Below are 14,863 nucleotides of genomic sequence, written 5' to 3'. Positions count from 1 at the left end.
AACTTGGGTACTTCGGTGCTCACAAGGGTAGTGACTATCCTAGGGTCTAGTTTCCGAGTCTCGACTCTCTAGCTGCTTCAGAAGTGTCCTTAAACTGTTAATTCCTAACTGCTAGTAATTCTATCGACTTTTACGCATTACGCGTGAGTGTTTCCACTCTGCACCTGAATCCCGTGGGCCTCCCACTTCCTAACTGTTGCTAGTGTAGTGTAGCCCCAGCGATTCCCTAGGCCTAGGCCTATTCTATTTCCGTGACAGTGGTCCTTATACCACTTCTTTAGTATATGGTTTGCGTGGCCCCTAGGGCCTAACTGTATTACTTACCTGTGTGACTTAATGTATGCTTGAATAAGACTGTGTTGTACTTACCTCTAATCTCATAAAGAGTGCTGAGGGTTTGACTAGAATAAATACCCTTTATTTTATATATATATCTGTTGTGGTGTCCTTTCATTTGGTATTCAAGGGATTATATATGGTATCACAGCTGGCTTCACATGCCATTCAGAGTTTAGCCTAAGACTGCTCTTGTCCATGCTCCCACTAGGATAGCTGGTCTATAAGGTTGACTTTACAACCAATCACCATAAGGGTTGTTTGGACTGATATAAGGTGTACACTAGAACTAGTGACATCATACATCAGGCCAACTTCTCACAGCCTAGAAATGATATTTGCATCACACGAGTCTCTGAGGTTTATGTTTATGCGGATGGCCTGCACATTATGCATCTGCATCAAACTTTGTTTATGTTCTTTTGTTCTATGTCCTTTTTCTTTTGCAGGAAGTAGACCTTACAGGAATCAGTAGATTTTGAATACCCGGAGGCTGAAGGTGCTGCCGATCAAGGAGAGTGGAAGAAGTCATTAACTGGAAATCGCAGCGGGAGCCAGTAGCAAAGAGCAGGTAAGTGGTGCATGATGTGACAAGGCCAAGCACCGCCGAACATGTGAAATTGCTTTTATAGCCAGTAGCACATGTTGTTGTTGGAGCAAGTGCTCAAGTGGCTGGTTGCGGTCGGGCGTGCCCGTTGAAGCACGTTGGAGAGCGCTCGTGCTAGTCATTTGTAAACTGCTGTGTGCCTTTCTAGATTGTGCTGAGTTCTGTTTCAGTGCAACCACTGCCACCAGGTATAGTTCATAAAAACAATGAATCACAAATACATTATTCGTTGTAATCCTACTACCTCCACCAGGGATATTTATGGCAATACAAAATAATGTATAAATCGTGAAATCTCAGTGAAGCACTTCACAAACCATTGGGAGGGGGGCATTCTTTAATGAACCAAGCACCCAGTCGTCCATGCTTTTTAGCGCACAAGTACCGCATTATAGGGGCATGCAGTGGCAAGAGTTGGAACGTGACAATTTGTGTCATAGGTATATTCACCATGTTAGTAGACAAAAACTGAAACACTCTAGATGTGAGTAGCAAGGGTATGGTTTTCTTTGTCATAAGAGACTATCCATACCATGTTCTGTGGACTGGATGAAGAAGGTAAAACATTTGGAGAAACTGTTAATAAAGATTAGAGTACAATAGTTATGTCATGATTTGCCAACTTTCTTTGACAGAGAAATGTAATATTGTTCTTCATGACAATTATAATGTGTAGAAGGCATGTACAAACCTGTGGATCAGCTTTACAGTAGTATGTGTATCTCATGTTAAATACCAGACCATACAATCAATCAATAAGGTGGCTTGTAAAAGGCGACTACTCACCGTATGGTTTTCAAGGTGCTGGGGGGAGAGGGGTGGGACTTCTGGTCCATCGAAGGTGCTCTGGTTCAGTCACAGTGCCAGGTCTTGAGGTTCTTCCTGAATTGAGGCAGGGATGGTGATTGCCTGAGGTGGAGAGGGAATTCCAGGTCTTTTCTGTGAGGTAGGGGAAGGATCTTCCTCCGGCCATGGTTTTGGTGGATACATGGGATGGTAGCCAGGGCCAGTTGGGCAGTGCGGAGGTCTCTGGTCGCTGCGTGGAATGCGAGGCGGTGGTTAAGGTATGTAGTTCCTGTGTCATGTAGGGAATTGTAGGCGGTGGTTGCTTGGATACATGTCGGATGAGTTTCACAAATATTACACATAAGGTAAATAATCTTGCTGCTATGTACTCCATTTAAAAAAACCAAGATTCTTAGGTTAATTCTCATAGCAATACAGGGGGATATTCTCAAGAACCTGTGATAAACATCGCAAAATTAGCTTAACGCAACTTGGCATATCGCAGTCTATCGCGGGAAAACAACGCCGTGTTAACGTAGTATTCTCAACCCGGCGGCACCATGCGATAGTCCCATGATAACACAGCAAATGACTGCGTTAAAATCAACATGATGCCGCAAAAATGCGAAGCACGAACACGAAAAAAGTTGCGATGAGGCCAATCGTGATACAAAAATCAGCGATAACCAGCGACAGGCCTGCAATTCCCACACGTCATGCGGGAAAATGCACTATAAAAGCAAAACAAAAAAAAAGGCAAAAAAATAAATAAACTGCGTAGCCCTATGGAGGCACCTGGACTGACTGCCCAGGCCAACGCAAACCCCTCAAGCCCCACAGTCCATCAGCAAGGAACTACGGGGTCGGGGAAGGCCAAGGAGAAGAGGAAGACGGGGTACAGTCCGCATGACAACCGGATCGTCATCACGTAGGTGACAGAACACAAACAGCAACTGTCCGTCACCTTCACCGTGTCATTGGCAACGCAGATGGAAAAATGGCATTCCATCGTGATTGCAGTCAGAGTGCCGAGGAGGTCAAGATGCGCTGGCATGATGTGAAAAGCCAAACCAAGCAGAAACCCATTGCCAACAGGAAGGCAGCAACGGGGACTGGAGGTGGAAGTGCTGTGCAACAGGAGGAGCTGGAGCAAATGGTGGCCACAGTCATCAGTGTGAAGACGGTACAAGGAGTCGGGAGTACGGACACAGCCCGACATGACCTGACACAACATCAACAGGATGAGTAATGACCAGGGACTGGGGGGACGGGGGGTGACGGGCACAATGGCACACATGCACAACGACATGTAGCACACCGCACACCCACAATGACCCTGGATCATGTCCCTCATCCCCGTGGCACACTGCAGCACACATACAAACATCAAGTAGGCCCCCGACCACCATGTGCCCAAAGGGGTCCAATCCCACACCTCACCAATTCCACAACACACACATGCACCCGTGCGAAACACAGTAAAGATGCGTATTTGTGAGCCACACTGACAATGCAAGTGACACTACATGATGAGCAGCATGGCTGGAGTACAAACACCATGACATTGTGCACGCCAAAAGACTGAGGTGGCTGAGTGTGGATCACATCCGTAAAAGAGCAGGTCACACTCTGACACATCCATGTGCACAAGCAACCACTGACGTCAACAATACATCTGTAGACAAACAATGCACAAGAGTACAAAAACCGTCCAAGAGCATAAATGACCCAAGTCGCCAACCTCACAGCACCTTAAAAGCACAAAAGTCAAAGGCACACCGCCTACAAGGGATAAGGGGCAGCAAAATCACAGATGCAGGGGTGACTCTCCCACAATGCAGCACACACACATAGCAATGACAGCACATCCACATTGACGACAACAGTTACAATGTACATTGTCATGCAGTCTCTATGTAAACTTGAACAATGCGTCAGCATACATGCCAACACAATGTCAATAGGCATCTCCCCTTCACATTGCAGAGGGACAAACAACACCTCCAGTAGAGCAAATCAGACAACTCGACAGTGATGCTGAAGAGGACCTCCACACTTTCGACACCAATGCCCAACAACCGTCCATGGACATCTTAGGCAATCGACCTCCAGGAGCAGGGCAGCCCAGCTGCATCGAGGATACCCCACCACCTGCACAGACACACAGCTGGACGCACCCACCACCATGGCTGGCTCCCAGCAGCCCACCGAAGCACACATCGCATTCCAAGGCCAGGTGTTAGAAAGCCAGAAGGGGGTGGCCGAACAGGTGCGGGTGGTGTTAGACCTCATGGAAGCCGAACTAGATCACATACGTGGGTGTCTAAGTCCCATCAGGGACCACTTACACTTCCCAATGGAGACCCACACTGCGACAGAGACACATGCCTACGCATATTTCCAATACTGAACCACACCCAGAGCCACGGATAATCATCCACATCCCCACGCTGGACTGGCATACGCCGGCCCAGTTCACTCCTCTTACGTATTGAGTGGGGGACGACAAAGCTACATGCGCAAGGTCTCACCCGCAGCCTGCGGTGACATGGCTGCGTCGGCTGTACATGGCACAATGTAATGTTGTAGGGCCCGGGGCCCGAATGCATACATCATGAGCACACAGACACACTCAGATAGTTTGTTGAACTGGCTACGGGCACGTGCGCTCAACACCTTTATTGCCAGGGTCACATGTACAGTGACACCTGTGCTGGATGTGTGTGGGGTGAGTGTAAGCCAGCCCTCATGGAGTCGTCGGTGCTGGCAACAACTTGAACAGTGATCACAATTAAAGCGGAAAAAGAAAACACCAGCATAACAGAAACAACTGTGAAGCATCATGGTAGTAGCCGGAGAAATTACAGTGTTCACCAAATATGCAACCAGAATGGTCCATAAGTTGTGATGCACTTAGTTAGTGGCACCTGAGGAGCTGAGCAGGGTATCAAGCCGATGATGGCACCCACGACAGGTGTGAGCAACTCTGATAGTCTGGCAGTAAGACACTTCTGACTCTGGCACCTGCCATTTGGAGTTGGTCCTAGCGGTGGTGGCGTGTGCATCCTGCGGTGATGTGACGTCCGGGCAGGTCAGGACTCGATTTGATGTGTGAGCCCAGGTGAACCACAGTTGAGGCCGGAGGTAGCGGACAGCGCAGGGCCACAGACACATGGCCTTGATGACCCCCAGTCCATCGAGCCAGAGGCCATCCAATATTCTATCAGAGAGGGTCCATGACTTGAGCTGCACAGAGTTAGTGGCCCCGGATGCACTGCGGCCGGCACAGGCACACCGCCACGGGACGGTGACTTGCGGTGAACTGAGGTTGGGCCACGCGAGCTGAGCGGGTCCTCATCGATGTCGAAGGTGAATGTAGCGGAGGGTTGCGGGGGACAGTGGAAGGTGCCCTCCAGGGTATGATGCAGAGGGCAGAAGCCGGACGGAAGCTACAAATGGATGAGTGGAATGCTACAGCCTCGTTTTTGCCACCAAGTCAGTATCACCGACATGATGATGAACACAACCTCCAGTTCATAGACTCAGTCACCACCAAAGTTCAACCAGAAAGTGTCCATGGATGTCGGGGAACAGACTTAGTGGCACCGGAGGTATGCAGTCTGCGATGAGGCCTGTACAATGATATAAAATCTGCCATAAATAAATAAATCAAGACTGAGTTCCCAATGTGTGACCTAGTCGACCACAGTGCAGACCCGAGGCAGCGATCAGCAGGGGCCCACAGCCACGTGTCGTTTGCTTGCTTGGACCAGAGTCAGTGACACCAGGGCAGCTGTTGGTAGTGTTTGGACACCTCCGTAATGATGATCCTTTATTGCTCCGGACTGAACCGCGTCTTCCTCTTACTCCTCTCCTGGCGTACAATGATATGAACTCTGCCATTGGGAAATCAAGACTCAGTTCCAAATGTGTGACCTACTGGCCCGCAGTGGGGGCCGAAGGCGGTAGTCAGCGAGGGACCACAGACACGTATGGTTGGATTGTTATGCACAGACTTGGTGGCAGCACATCGAAGGGAGTACAGTGACATCAAATGCCCCATGAACATATGAACTCTGCCATCAGGATATCAAGACTCAGTTCCAAATGTGTGACCTACTTGACCGTAGTGTAGGCTGGAGGCAGCGGTAGAGTACGTCAACGAGAAAGGAGTACTGCGTGCCTGTGTCTCCGGAAGCCGTGATGGTCTGAGGAGGCTGCCAAGGTCGCGGGCCTCGGGCTTGGAGCTTGCACCGGCACGTGGTGGGCCCTCTTTGACACATGCTGGTGTCAGCAGGTGAGCAGTGAGGCCTGGGTGCGCAGGTGCGGGCAAAACGGATTCGGGGACCAACAGCCCAGGGTGCAGCAGGCGCACAGGATCGTAGGCAACACCGCTCTCTTGTTCTGGTTCTTCAGAAGGTCTTTTAGGCTCTACTTTCCTTTCCTTATATAGTATCATTTTAGGGTCAAGACGTCCTTTTTCTCGGCGTCAATAAGAGCATTGCATAATTCAGTAGGATCCACCACCTGAGCCAATAAATCCTTTAGCTCATCTTTAATTCCTTTGAAAAAGAGGGCGCTACGCTTTGCCTCAGTCCACACTGCCTATGCCACTAATCTATTGAACTTGGAGATATAGGTCATTAGATCCTTAGTACCTTGCCTCAAATTCAAAAGTTCTGTATCAACCAATTGCATAAAAGAATGTCTATTGAATAATCTACGTAGTTCCTCTTTGAAGTCTGCATAGCTGTACAGTAATTGCGCACCACAAGAGGAATGGACCAAGTGGTAGCAGTGCCGCCCAGATGCGACGAAATAAAGGCTATCATAGCCTACATGGTAGGAAAGCACAAATCTTTGCACATAAAATGCAGTTGACACTGGTTTATGAATGTAGCAAATTTAGATGGATTTCCCATAAAGCATTCAGGGGTGATGCTAATGGTATAGAGGAAGGAGTGGTTACATGAAACACAGGCTAACTAGAACTAGATGTGGAAGGAGTGATCACGGCACGACTGCGTCGGCACTGATCACTGTTCATCGGCTTCAGCACCTTAGGATGTTGCAGAGACACTGCACTGGGCATCTGTCAATGAAAAATAAACAATTAACTCTGCCTCCTCATGAATGTTCTCATAATATACATTGGTCTATAGTTGTCTGTATCCCTCCCATAAATACATAGAGTATCGCCTATGTAGGAAGGTGGATATCTGACTATGGTTACCCCCAACTTTTTGCTTAGTGTCTAGCTGGTTTTTCGATTTAGTTGGCCTGAGATCCCGCCATTCAGGGTCTCAGGCTGTCTGCTCTCTCTTTAAAATGGACTCCATGTACCCTAGGTACATACACAGGTACATACACAATTGGTACCCTAGGTCCCACTTATTGGACCCTGTACAGTGTATCCTAGGTACCCAGGGCATAGGTGTACCCTAGGCCTCCCAGGGGCTGCAGCATGTATTATGTCACCCCTGGTCTGGCTTTCCAATCAGACACAACTGGCTGATCACTCAGCTGGGGCAAGGTCGTGTAATCACCCCTTGCTTAGATATAGTATACCTATATCTACCCTTATATATAGACACATGTGTACCTATCAGTCACTCCTATGGCAGGCCTTAACAATCCTGGAGGCAGAGTGCTTGGTAACATGTGAGATGGTGCTCTAGCATGAGCTGAGCCTGTCTGCAGCTTTCGGAACCATGTCCTTATAGCTGTTCTATGATATAGCCTACCATATACTCTTAAAGTGCCTTATAATCTTAAACGGTTATGGTAACTATGGTTTGGCTTTATCAAAACATGTCATGTAGGGTGTCTAACACTTTGGAATAATACCCCCATACCATTTCTGGTGATGAGGATATTATTCCTCCCTTCTAGAGGGAGAGACATGTTAAAATCCTACTTTGCTGTTTAACTCTCACCAAAGCCTCAGCATCACAAAATGGATGCTGCTGCCACAGACACAAGTCTGACCTCCTGCTGCTGGGAGTGATCCCGGCAAGGGAGGCTTGGACAATAGGTTTCCTGCTTGGGGAGGTGCTAGCACCTCCCCAGACAGACTTTAGTGTATTGGGGCAGGGAGGGCTGAAAGGAATGAGACATGCCTGGGGCACACAAGGTGTCCCATGCATAGTCCAGTTCAAACCGGTGCTGGGGCACACCAGCCCCAGTCCTGGCGCGAAACTGGACAAAGGGAAAGGGGGTGTAACCACCCCCCTCCCAGGTCCCACCCATAAGGCGTGACCTAGCAGGCAACCCAGCCCCCCAGATTAGTATAAGAGTGGTAGCTGGGCCCCAGGAGATTAGAATATCCTGAACCTGCAACTTGAACAGAAACTCTGGACCTTCGACATTCGACGAAAGAAGAAGACTGAAGAATCTCCCTTGTGGCCAAGGAGTGGCTACCCTGTGCAAATAGGCACCATCAAGAGACTACCCTTTGCTTTGCTGAAGTTCTACGAGGGACCGACTGCAGAGCCCGACCAGAGCCTTGACTTCCAGACTTCTCCGACCCTGATCCACATCCACAGCCGAGCTGAGATCCGTGGAGGCGACGAGAGACGTGGGACCGGCTACCTGGGAAAAGTGGCGAGTATCTTCCAGCGCAGCTTCTGAGGCACCCTTGAAGTTGTGCACCGGGGATTGAGAAGCCCCAACCCCAAGCACCATCTGCACCGAAGATCAGCCCCCCACACTTCACGAGTCCTGCGTGGGGCCCTTCTGCATTTTCCTGCTTGCCGCGTCTGTCCGGTTGCTTGCCCATTGGCTAGCGGCCTTTGTGACGACACACCTTGAAATCTTCACTGCTGGTTTGGCTCCTCCAGACTGGCTCTCGCTTCTTTGCAAAAGAGAAGCACCCCAGACCTTCCTGGTCTGCACCAGAAGTAAGTCCTCCGTTCTTCGTGGGTTCCGCTTGCCAAGGCTTGGTGAGTCCTAGTTCAACTTCGACGCCGCCGACAGCAAGAGCCTTCGTGGGACAGCTCGCCTCCTGGTCCTGGTCATCCTCGACGTCTCCTGGTACCCGTGGCTGCAGTGACAAGCTTCACCTTTTCACCTGCAATCTTCACGACATCGCCTGGTTCCTTCCTGGTTCCACGTGGTCACTGGCTAGTGACCTTGACTCTGTCCCTTCTGCTTGCAGGTATCCTCTCTTCTTGATCCCAGCCTTGGGATCCACCGAACACTCTTCACTGACTGCCTGTCAGCAACTTTCCTTCAGGCATCCATAGAAGTCCACGACGAAACCCGACGCAAGTTCACACCTATGCACCCGCAGCCCGTGGGCTAGGTAACTTGGGTACTTCGGTGCTCACAAGGGTAGTGACTATCCTAGGGTCTAGTTTCCGAGTCTCGACTCTCTAGCTGCTTCAGAAGTGTCCTTAAACTGTTAATTCCTAACTGCTAGTAATTCTATCGACTTTTACGCATTACGCGTGAGTGTTTCCACTCTGCACCTGAATCCCGTGGGCCTCCCACTTCCTAACTGTTGCTAGTGTAGTGTAGCCCCAGCGATTCCCTAGGCCTAGGCCTATTCTATTTCCGTGACAGTGGTCCTTATACCACTTCTTTAGTATATGGTTTGCGTGGCCCCTAGGGCCTAACTGTATTACTTACCTGTGTGACTTAATGTATGCTTGAATAAGACTGTGTTGTACTTACCTCTAATCTCATAAAGAGTGCTGAGGGTTTGACTAGAATAAATACCCTTTATTTTATATATATATCTGTTGTGGTGTCCTTTCATTTGGTATTCAAGGGATTATATATGGTATCACAGCTGGCTTCACATGCCATTCAGAGTTTAGCCTAAGACTGCTCTTGTCCATGCTCCCACTAGGATAGCTGGTCTATAAGGTTGACTTTACAACCAATCACCATAAGGGTTGTTTGGACTGATATAAGGTGTACACTAGAACTAGTGACATCATACATCAGGCCAACTTCTCACAGCCTAGAAATGATATTTGCATCACACGAGTCTCTGAGGTTTATGTTTATGCGGATGGCCTGCACATTATGCATCTGCATCAAACTTTGTTTATGTTCTTTTGTTCTATGTCCTTTTTCTTTTGCAGGAAGTAGACCTTACAGGAATCAGTAGATTTTGAATACCCGGAGGCTGAAGGTGCTGCCGATCAAGGAGAGTGGAAGAAGTCATTAACTGGAAATCGCAGCGGGAGCCAGTAGCAAAGAGCAGGTAAGTGGTGCATGATGTGACAAGGCCAAGCACCGCCGAACATGTGAAATTGCTTTTATAGCCAGTAGCACATGTTGTTGTTGGAGCAAGTGCTCAAGTGGCTGGTTGCGGTCGGGCGTGCCCGTTGAAGCACGTTGGAGAGCGCTCGTGCTAGTCATTTGTAAACTGCTGTGTGCCTTTCTAGATTGTGCTGAGTTCTGTTTCAGTGCAACCACTGCCACCAGGTATAGTTCATAAAAACAATGAATCACAAATACATTATTCGTTGTAATCCTACTACCTCCACCAGGGATATTTATGGCAATACAAAATAATGTATAAATCGTGAAATCTCAGTGAAGCACTTCACAAACCATTGGGAGGGGGGCATTCTTTAATGAACCAAGCACCCAGTCGTCCATGCTTTTTAGCGCACAAGTAGCGCATTATAGGGGCATGCAGTGGCAAGAGTTGGAACGTGACAATTTGTGTCATAGGTATATTCACCATGTTAGTAGACAAAAACTGAAACACTCTAGATGTGAGTAGCAAGGGTATGGTTTTCTTTGTCATAAGAGACTATCCATACCATGTTCTGTGGACTGGATGAAGAAGGTAAAACATTTGGAGAAACTGTTAATAAAGATTAGAGTACAATAGTTATGTCATGATTTGCCAACTTTCTTTGACAGAGAAATGTAATATTGTTCTTCATGACAATTATAATGTGTAGAAGGCATGTACAAACCTGTGGATCAGCTTTACAGTAGTATGTGTATCTCATGTTAAATACCAGACCATACAATCAATCAATAAGGTGGCTTGTAAAAGGCGACTACTCACCGTATGGTTTTCAAGGTGCTGGGGGGAGAGGGGTGGGACTTCTGGTCCATCGAAGGTGCTCTGGTTCAGTCACAGTGCCAGGTCTTGAGGTTCTTCCTGAATTGAGGCAGGGATGGTGATTGCCTGAGGTGGAGAGGGAATTCCAGGTCTTTTCTGTGAGGTAGGGGAAGGATCTTCCTCCGGCCATGGTTTTGGTGGATACATGGGATGGTAGCCAGGGCCAGTTGGGCAGTGCGGAGGTCTCTGGTCGCTGCGTGGAATGCGAGGCGGTGGTTAAGGTATGTAGTTCCTGTGTCATGTAGGGAATTGTAGGCGGTGGTTGCTTGGATACATGTCGGATGAGTTTCACAAATATTACACATAAGGTAAATAATCTTGCTGCTATGTACTCCATTTAAAAAAAACAAGATTCTTAGGTTAATTCTCATAGCAATACAGGGGGATATTCTCAAGAACCTGTGATAAACATCGCAAAATTAGCTTAACGCAACTTGGCATATCGCAGTCTATCGCGGGAAAACAACGCCGTGTTAACGTAGTATTCTCAACCCGGCGGCACCATGCGATAGTCCCATGATAACACAGCAAATGACTGCGTTAAAATCAACATGATGCCGCAAAAATGCGAAGCACGAACACGAAAAAAGTTGCGATGAGGCCAATCGTGATACAAAAATCAGCGATAACCAGCGACAGGCCTGCAATTCCCACACGTCATGCGGGAAAATGCACTATAAAAGCAAAACAAAAAAAAAGGCAAAAAAATAAATAAACTGCGTAGCCCTATGGAGGCACCTGGACTGACTGCCCAGGCCAACGCAAACCCCTCAAGCCCCACAGTCCATCAGCAAGGAACTACGGGGTCGGGGAAGGCCAAGGAGAAGAGGAAGACGGGGTACAGTCCGCATGACAACCGGATCGTCATCACGTAGGTGACAGAACACAAACAGCAACTGTCCGTCACCTTCACCGTGTCATTGGCAACGCAGATGGAAAAATGGCATTCCATCGTGATTGCAGTCAGAGTGCCGAGGAGGTCAAGATGCGCTGGCATGATGTGAAAAGCCAAACCAAGCAGAAACCCATTGCCAACAGGAAGGCAGCAACGGGGACTGGAGGTGGAAGTGCTGTGCAACAGGAGGAGCTGGAGCAAATGGTGGCCACAGTCATCAGTGTGAAGACGGTACAAGGAGTCGGGAGTACGGACACAGCCCGACATGACCTGACACAACATCAACAGGATGAGTAATGACCAGGGACTGGGGGGACGGGGGGTGACGGGCACAATGGCACACATGCACAACGACATGTAGCACACCGCACACCCACAATGACCCTGGATCATGTCCCTCATCCCCGTGGCACACTGCAGCACACATACAAACATCAAGTAGGCCCCCGACCACCATGTGCCCAAAGGGGTCCAATCCCACACCTCACCAATTCCACAACACACACATGCACCCGTGCGAAACACAGTAAAGATGCGTATTTGTGAGCCACACTGACAATGCAAGTGACACTACATGATGAGCAGCATGGCTGGAGTACAAACACCATGACATTGTGCACGCCAAAAGACTGAGGTGGCTGAGTGTGGATCACATCCGTAAAAGAGCAGGTCACACTCTGACACATCCATGTGCACAAGCAACCACTGACGTCAACAATACATCTGTAGACAAACAATGCACAAGAGTACAAAAACCGTCCAAGAGCATAAATGACCCAAGTCGCCAACCTCACAGCACCTTAAAAGCACAAAAGTCAAAGGCACACCGCCTACAAGGGATAAGGGGCAGCAAAATCACAGATGCAGGGGTGACTCTCCCACAATGCAGCACACACACATAGCAATGACAGCACATCCACATTGACGACAACAGTTACAATGTACATTGTCATGCAGTCTCTATGTAAACTTGAACAATGCGTCAGCATACATGCCAACACAATGTCAATAGGCATCTCCCCTTCACATTGCAGAGGGACAAACAACACCTCCAGTAGAGCAAATCAGACAACTCGACAGTGATGCTGAAGAGGACCTCCACACTTTCGACACCAATGCCCAACAACCGTCCATGGACATCTTAGGCAATCGACCTCCAGGAGCAGGGCAGCCCAGCTGCATCGAGGATACCCCACCACCTGCACAGACACACAGCTGGACGCACCCACCACCATGGCTGGCTCCCAGCAGCCCACCGAAGCACACATCGCATTCCAAGGCCAGGTGTTAGAAAGCCAGAAGGGGGTGGCCGAACAGGTGCGGGTGGTGTTAGACCTCATGGAAGCCGAACTAGATCACATACGTGGGTGTCTAAGTCCCATCAGGGACCACTTACACTTCCCAATGGAGACCCACACTGCGACAGAGACACATGCCTACGCATATTTCCAATACTGAACCACACCCAGAGCCACGGATAATCATCCACATCCCCACGCTGGACTGGCATACGCCGGCCCAGTTCACTCCTCTTACGTATTGAGTGGGGGACGACAAAGCTACATGCGCAAGGTCTCACCCGCAGCCTGCGGTGACATGGCTGCGTCGGCTGTACATGGCACAATGTAATGTTGTAGGGCCCGGGGCCCGAATGCATACATCATGAGCACACAGACACACTCAGATAGTTTGTTGAACTGGCTACGGGCACGTGCGCTCAACACCTTTATTGCCAGGGTCACATGTACAGTGACACCTGTGCTGGATGTGTGTGGGGTGAGTGTAAGCCAGCCCTCATGGAGTCGTCGGTGCTGGCAACAACTTGAACAGTGATCACAATTAAAGCGGAAAAAGAAAACACCAGCATAACAGAAACAACTGTGAAGCATCATGGTAGTAGCCGGAGAAATTACAGTGTTCACCAAATATGCAACCAGAATGGTCCATAAGTTGTGATGCACTTAGTTAGTGGCACCTGAGGAGCTGAGCAGGGTATCAAGCCGATGATGGCACCCACGACAGGTGTGAGCAACTCTGATAGTCTGGCAGTAAGACACTTCTGACTCTGGCACCTGCCATTTGGAGTTGGTCCTAGCGGTGGTGGCGTGTGCCTCCTGCGGTGATGTGACGTCCGGGCAGGTCAGGACTCGATTTGATGTGTGAGCCCAGGTGAACCACAGTTGAGGCCGGAGGTAGCGGACAGCGCAGGGCCACAGACACATGGCCTTGATGACCCCCAGTCCATCGAGCCAGAGGCCATCCAATATTCTATCAGAGAGGGTCCATGACTTGAGCTGCACAGAGTTAGTGGCCCCGGATGCACTGCGGCCGGCACAGGCACACCGCCACGGGACGGTGACTTGCGGTTAACTGAGGTTGGGCCACGCGAGCTGAGCGGGTCCTCATCGATGTCGAAGGTGAATGTAGCGGAGGGTTGCGGGGGACAGTGGAAGGTGCCCTCCAGGGTATGATGCAGAGGGCAGAAGCCGGACGGAAGCTACAAATGGATGAGTGGAATGCTACAGCCTCGTTTTTGCCACCAAGTCAGTATCACCGACATGATGATGAACACAACCTCCAGTTCATAGACTCAGTCACCACCAAAGTTCAACCAGAAAGTGTCCATGGATGTCGGGGAACAGACTTAGTGGCACCGGAGGTATGCAGTCTGCGATGAGGCCTGTACAATGATATAAAATCTGCCATAAATAAATAAATCAAGACTGAGTTCCCAATGTGTGACCTAGTCGACCACAGTGCAGACCCGAGGCAGCGATCAGCAGGGGCCCACAGCCACGTGTCGTTTGCTTGCTTGGACCAGAGTCAGTGACACCAGGGCAGCTGTTGGTAGTGTTTGGACACCTCCGTAATGATGATCCTTTATTGCTCCGGACTGAACCGCGTCTTCCTCTTACTCCTCTCCTGGCGTACAATGATATGAACTCTGCCATTGGGAAATCAAGACTCAGTTCCAAATGTGTGACCTACTGGCCCGCAGTGGGGGCCGAAGGCGGTAGTCAGCGAGGGACCACAGACACGTATGGTTGGATTGTTATGCACAGACTTGGTGGCAGCACATCGAAGGGAGTACAGGGACATCAAATGCCCCATGAACATATGAACTCTGCCATCAGGATATCAAGACTCA

The 14,863-nt window shown here is 49.4% G+C and overlaps 1 pseudogene; it reads left to right on the top strand.

Moving 5' to 3' along the window:
* The first annotated feature begins 1,914 nt into the window (after nt 1-1,914).
* The window catches only part of LOC146812039 (palmitoyltransferase ZDHHC11 pseudogene), a 62,486-nt pseudogene continuing 49,537 nt past the window's right edge, over nt 1,915-14,863 (top strand).

The sequence above is a fragment of the Triturus cristatus genome, chromosome 7 (genome assembly GCF_964204655.1).
Source record: "Triturus cristatus chromosome 7, aTriCri1.1, whole genome shotgun sequence".
Classification (NCBI taxonomy): domain Eukaryota; kingdom Metazoa; phylum Chordata; class Amphibia; order Caudata; family Salamandridae; genus Triturus; species Triturus cristatus.
This window is presented reverse-complemented; position numbering and strand designations above follow the sequence as displayed.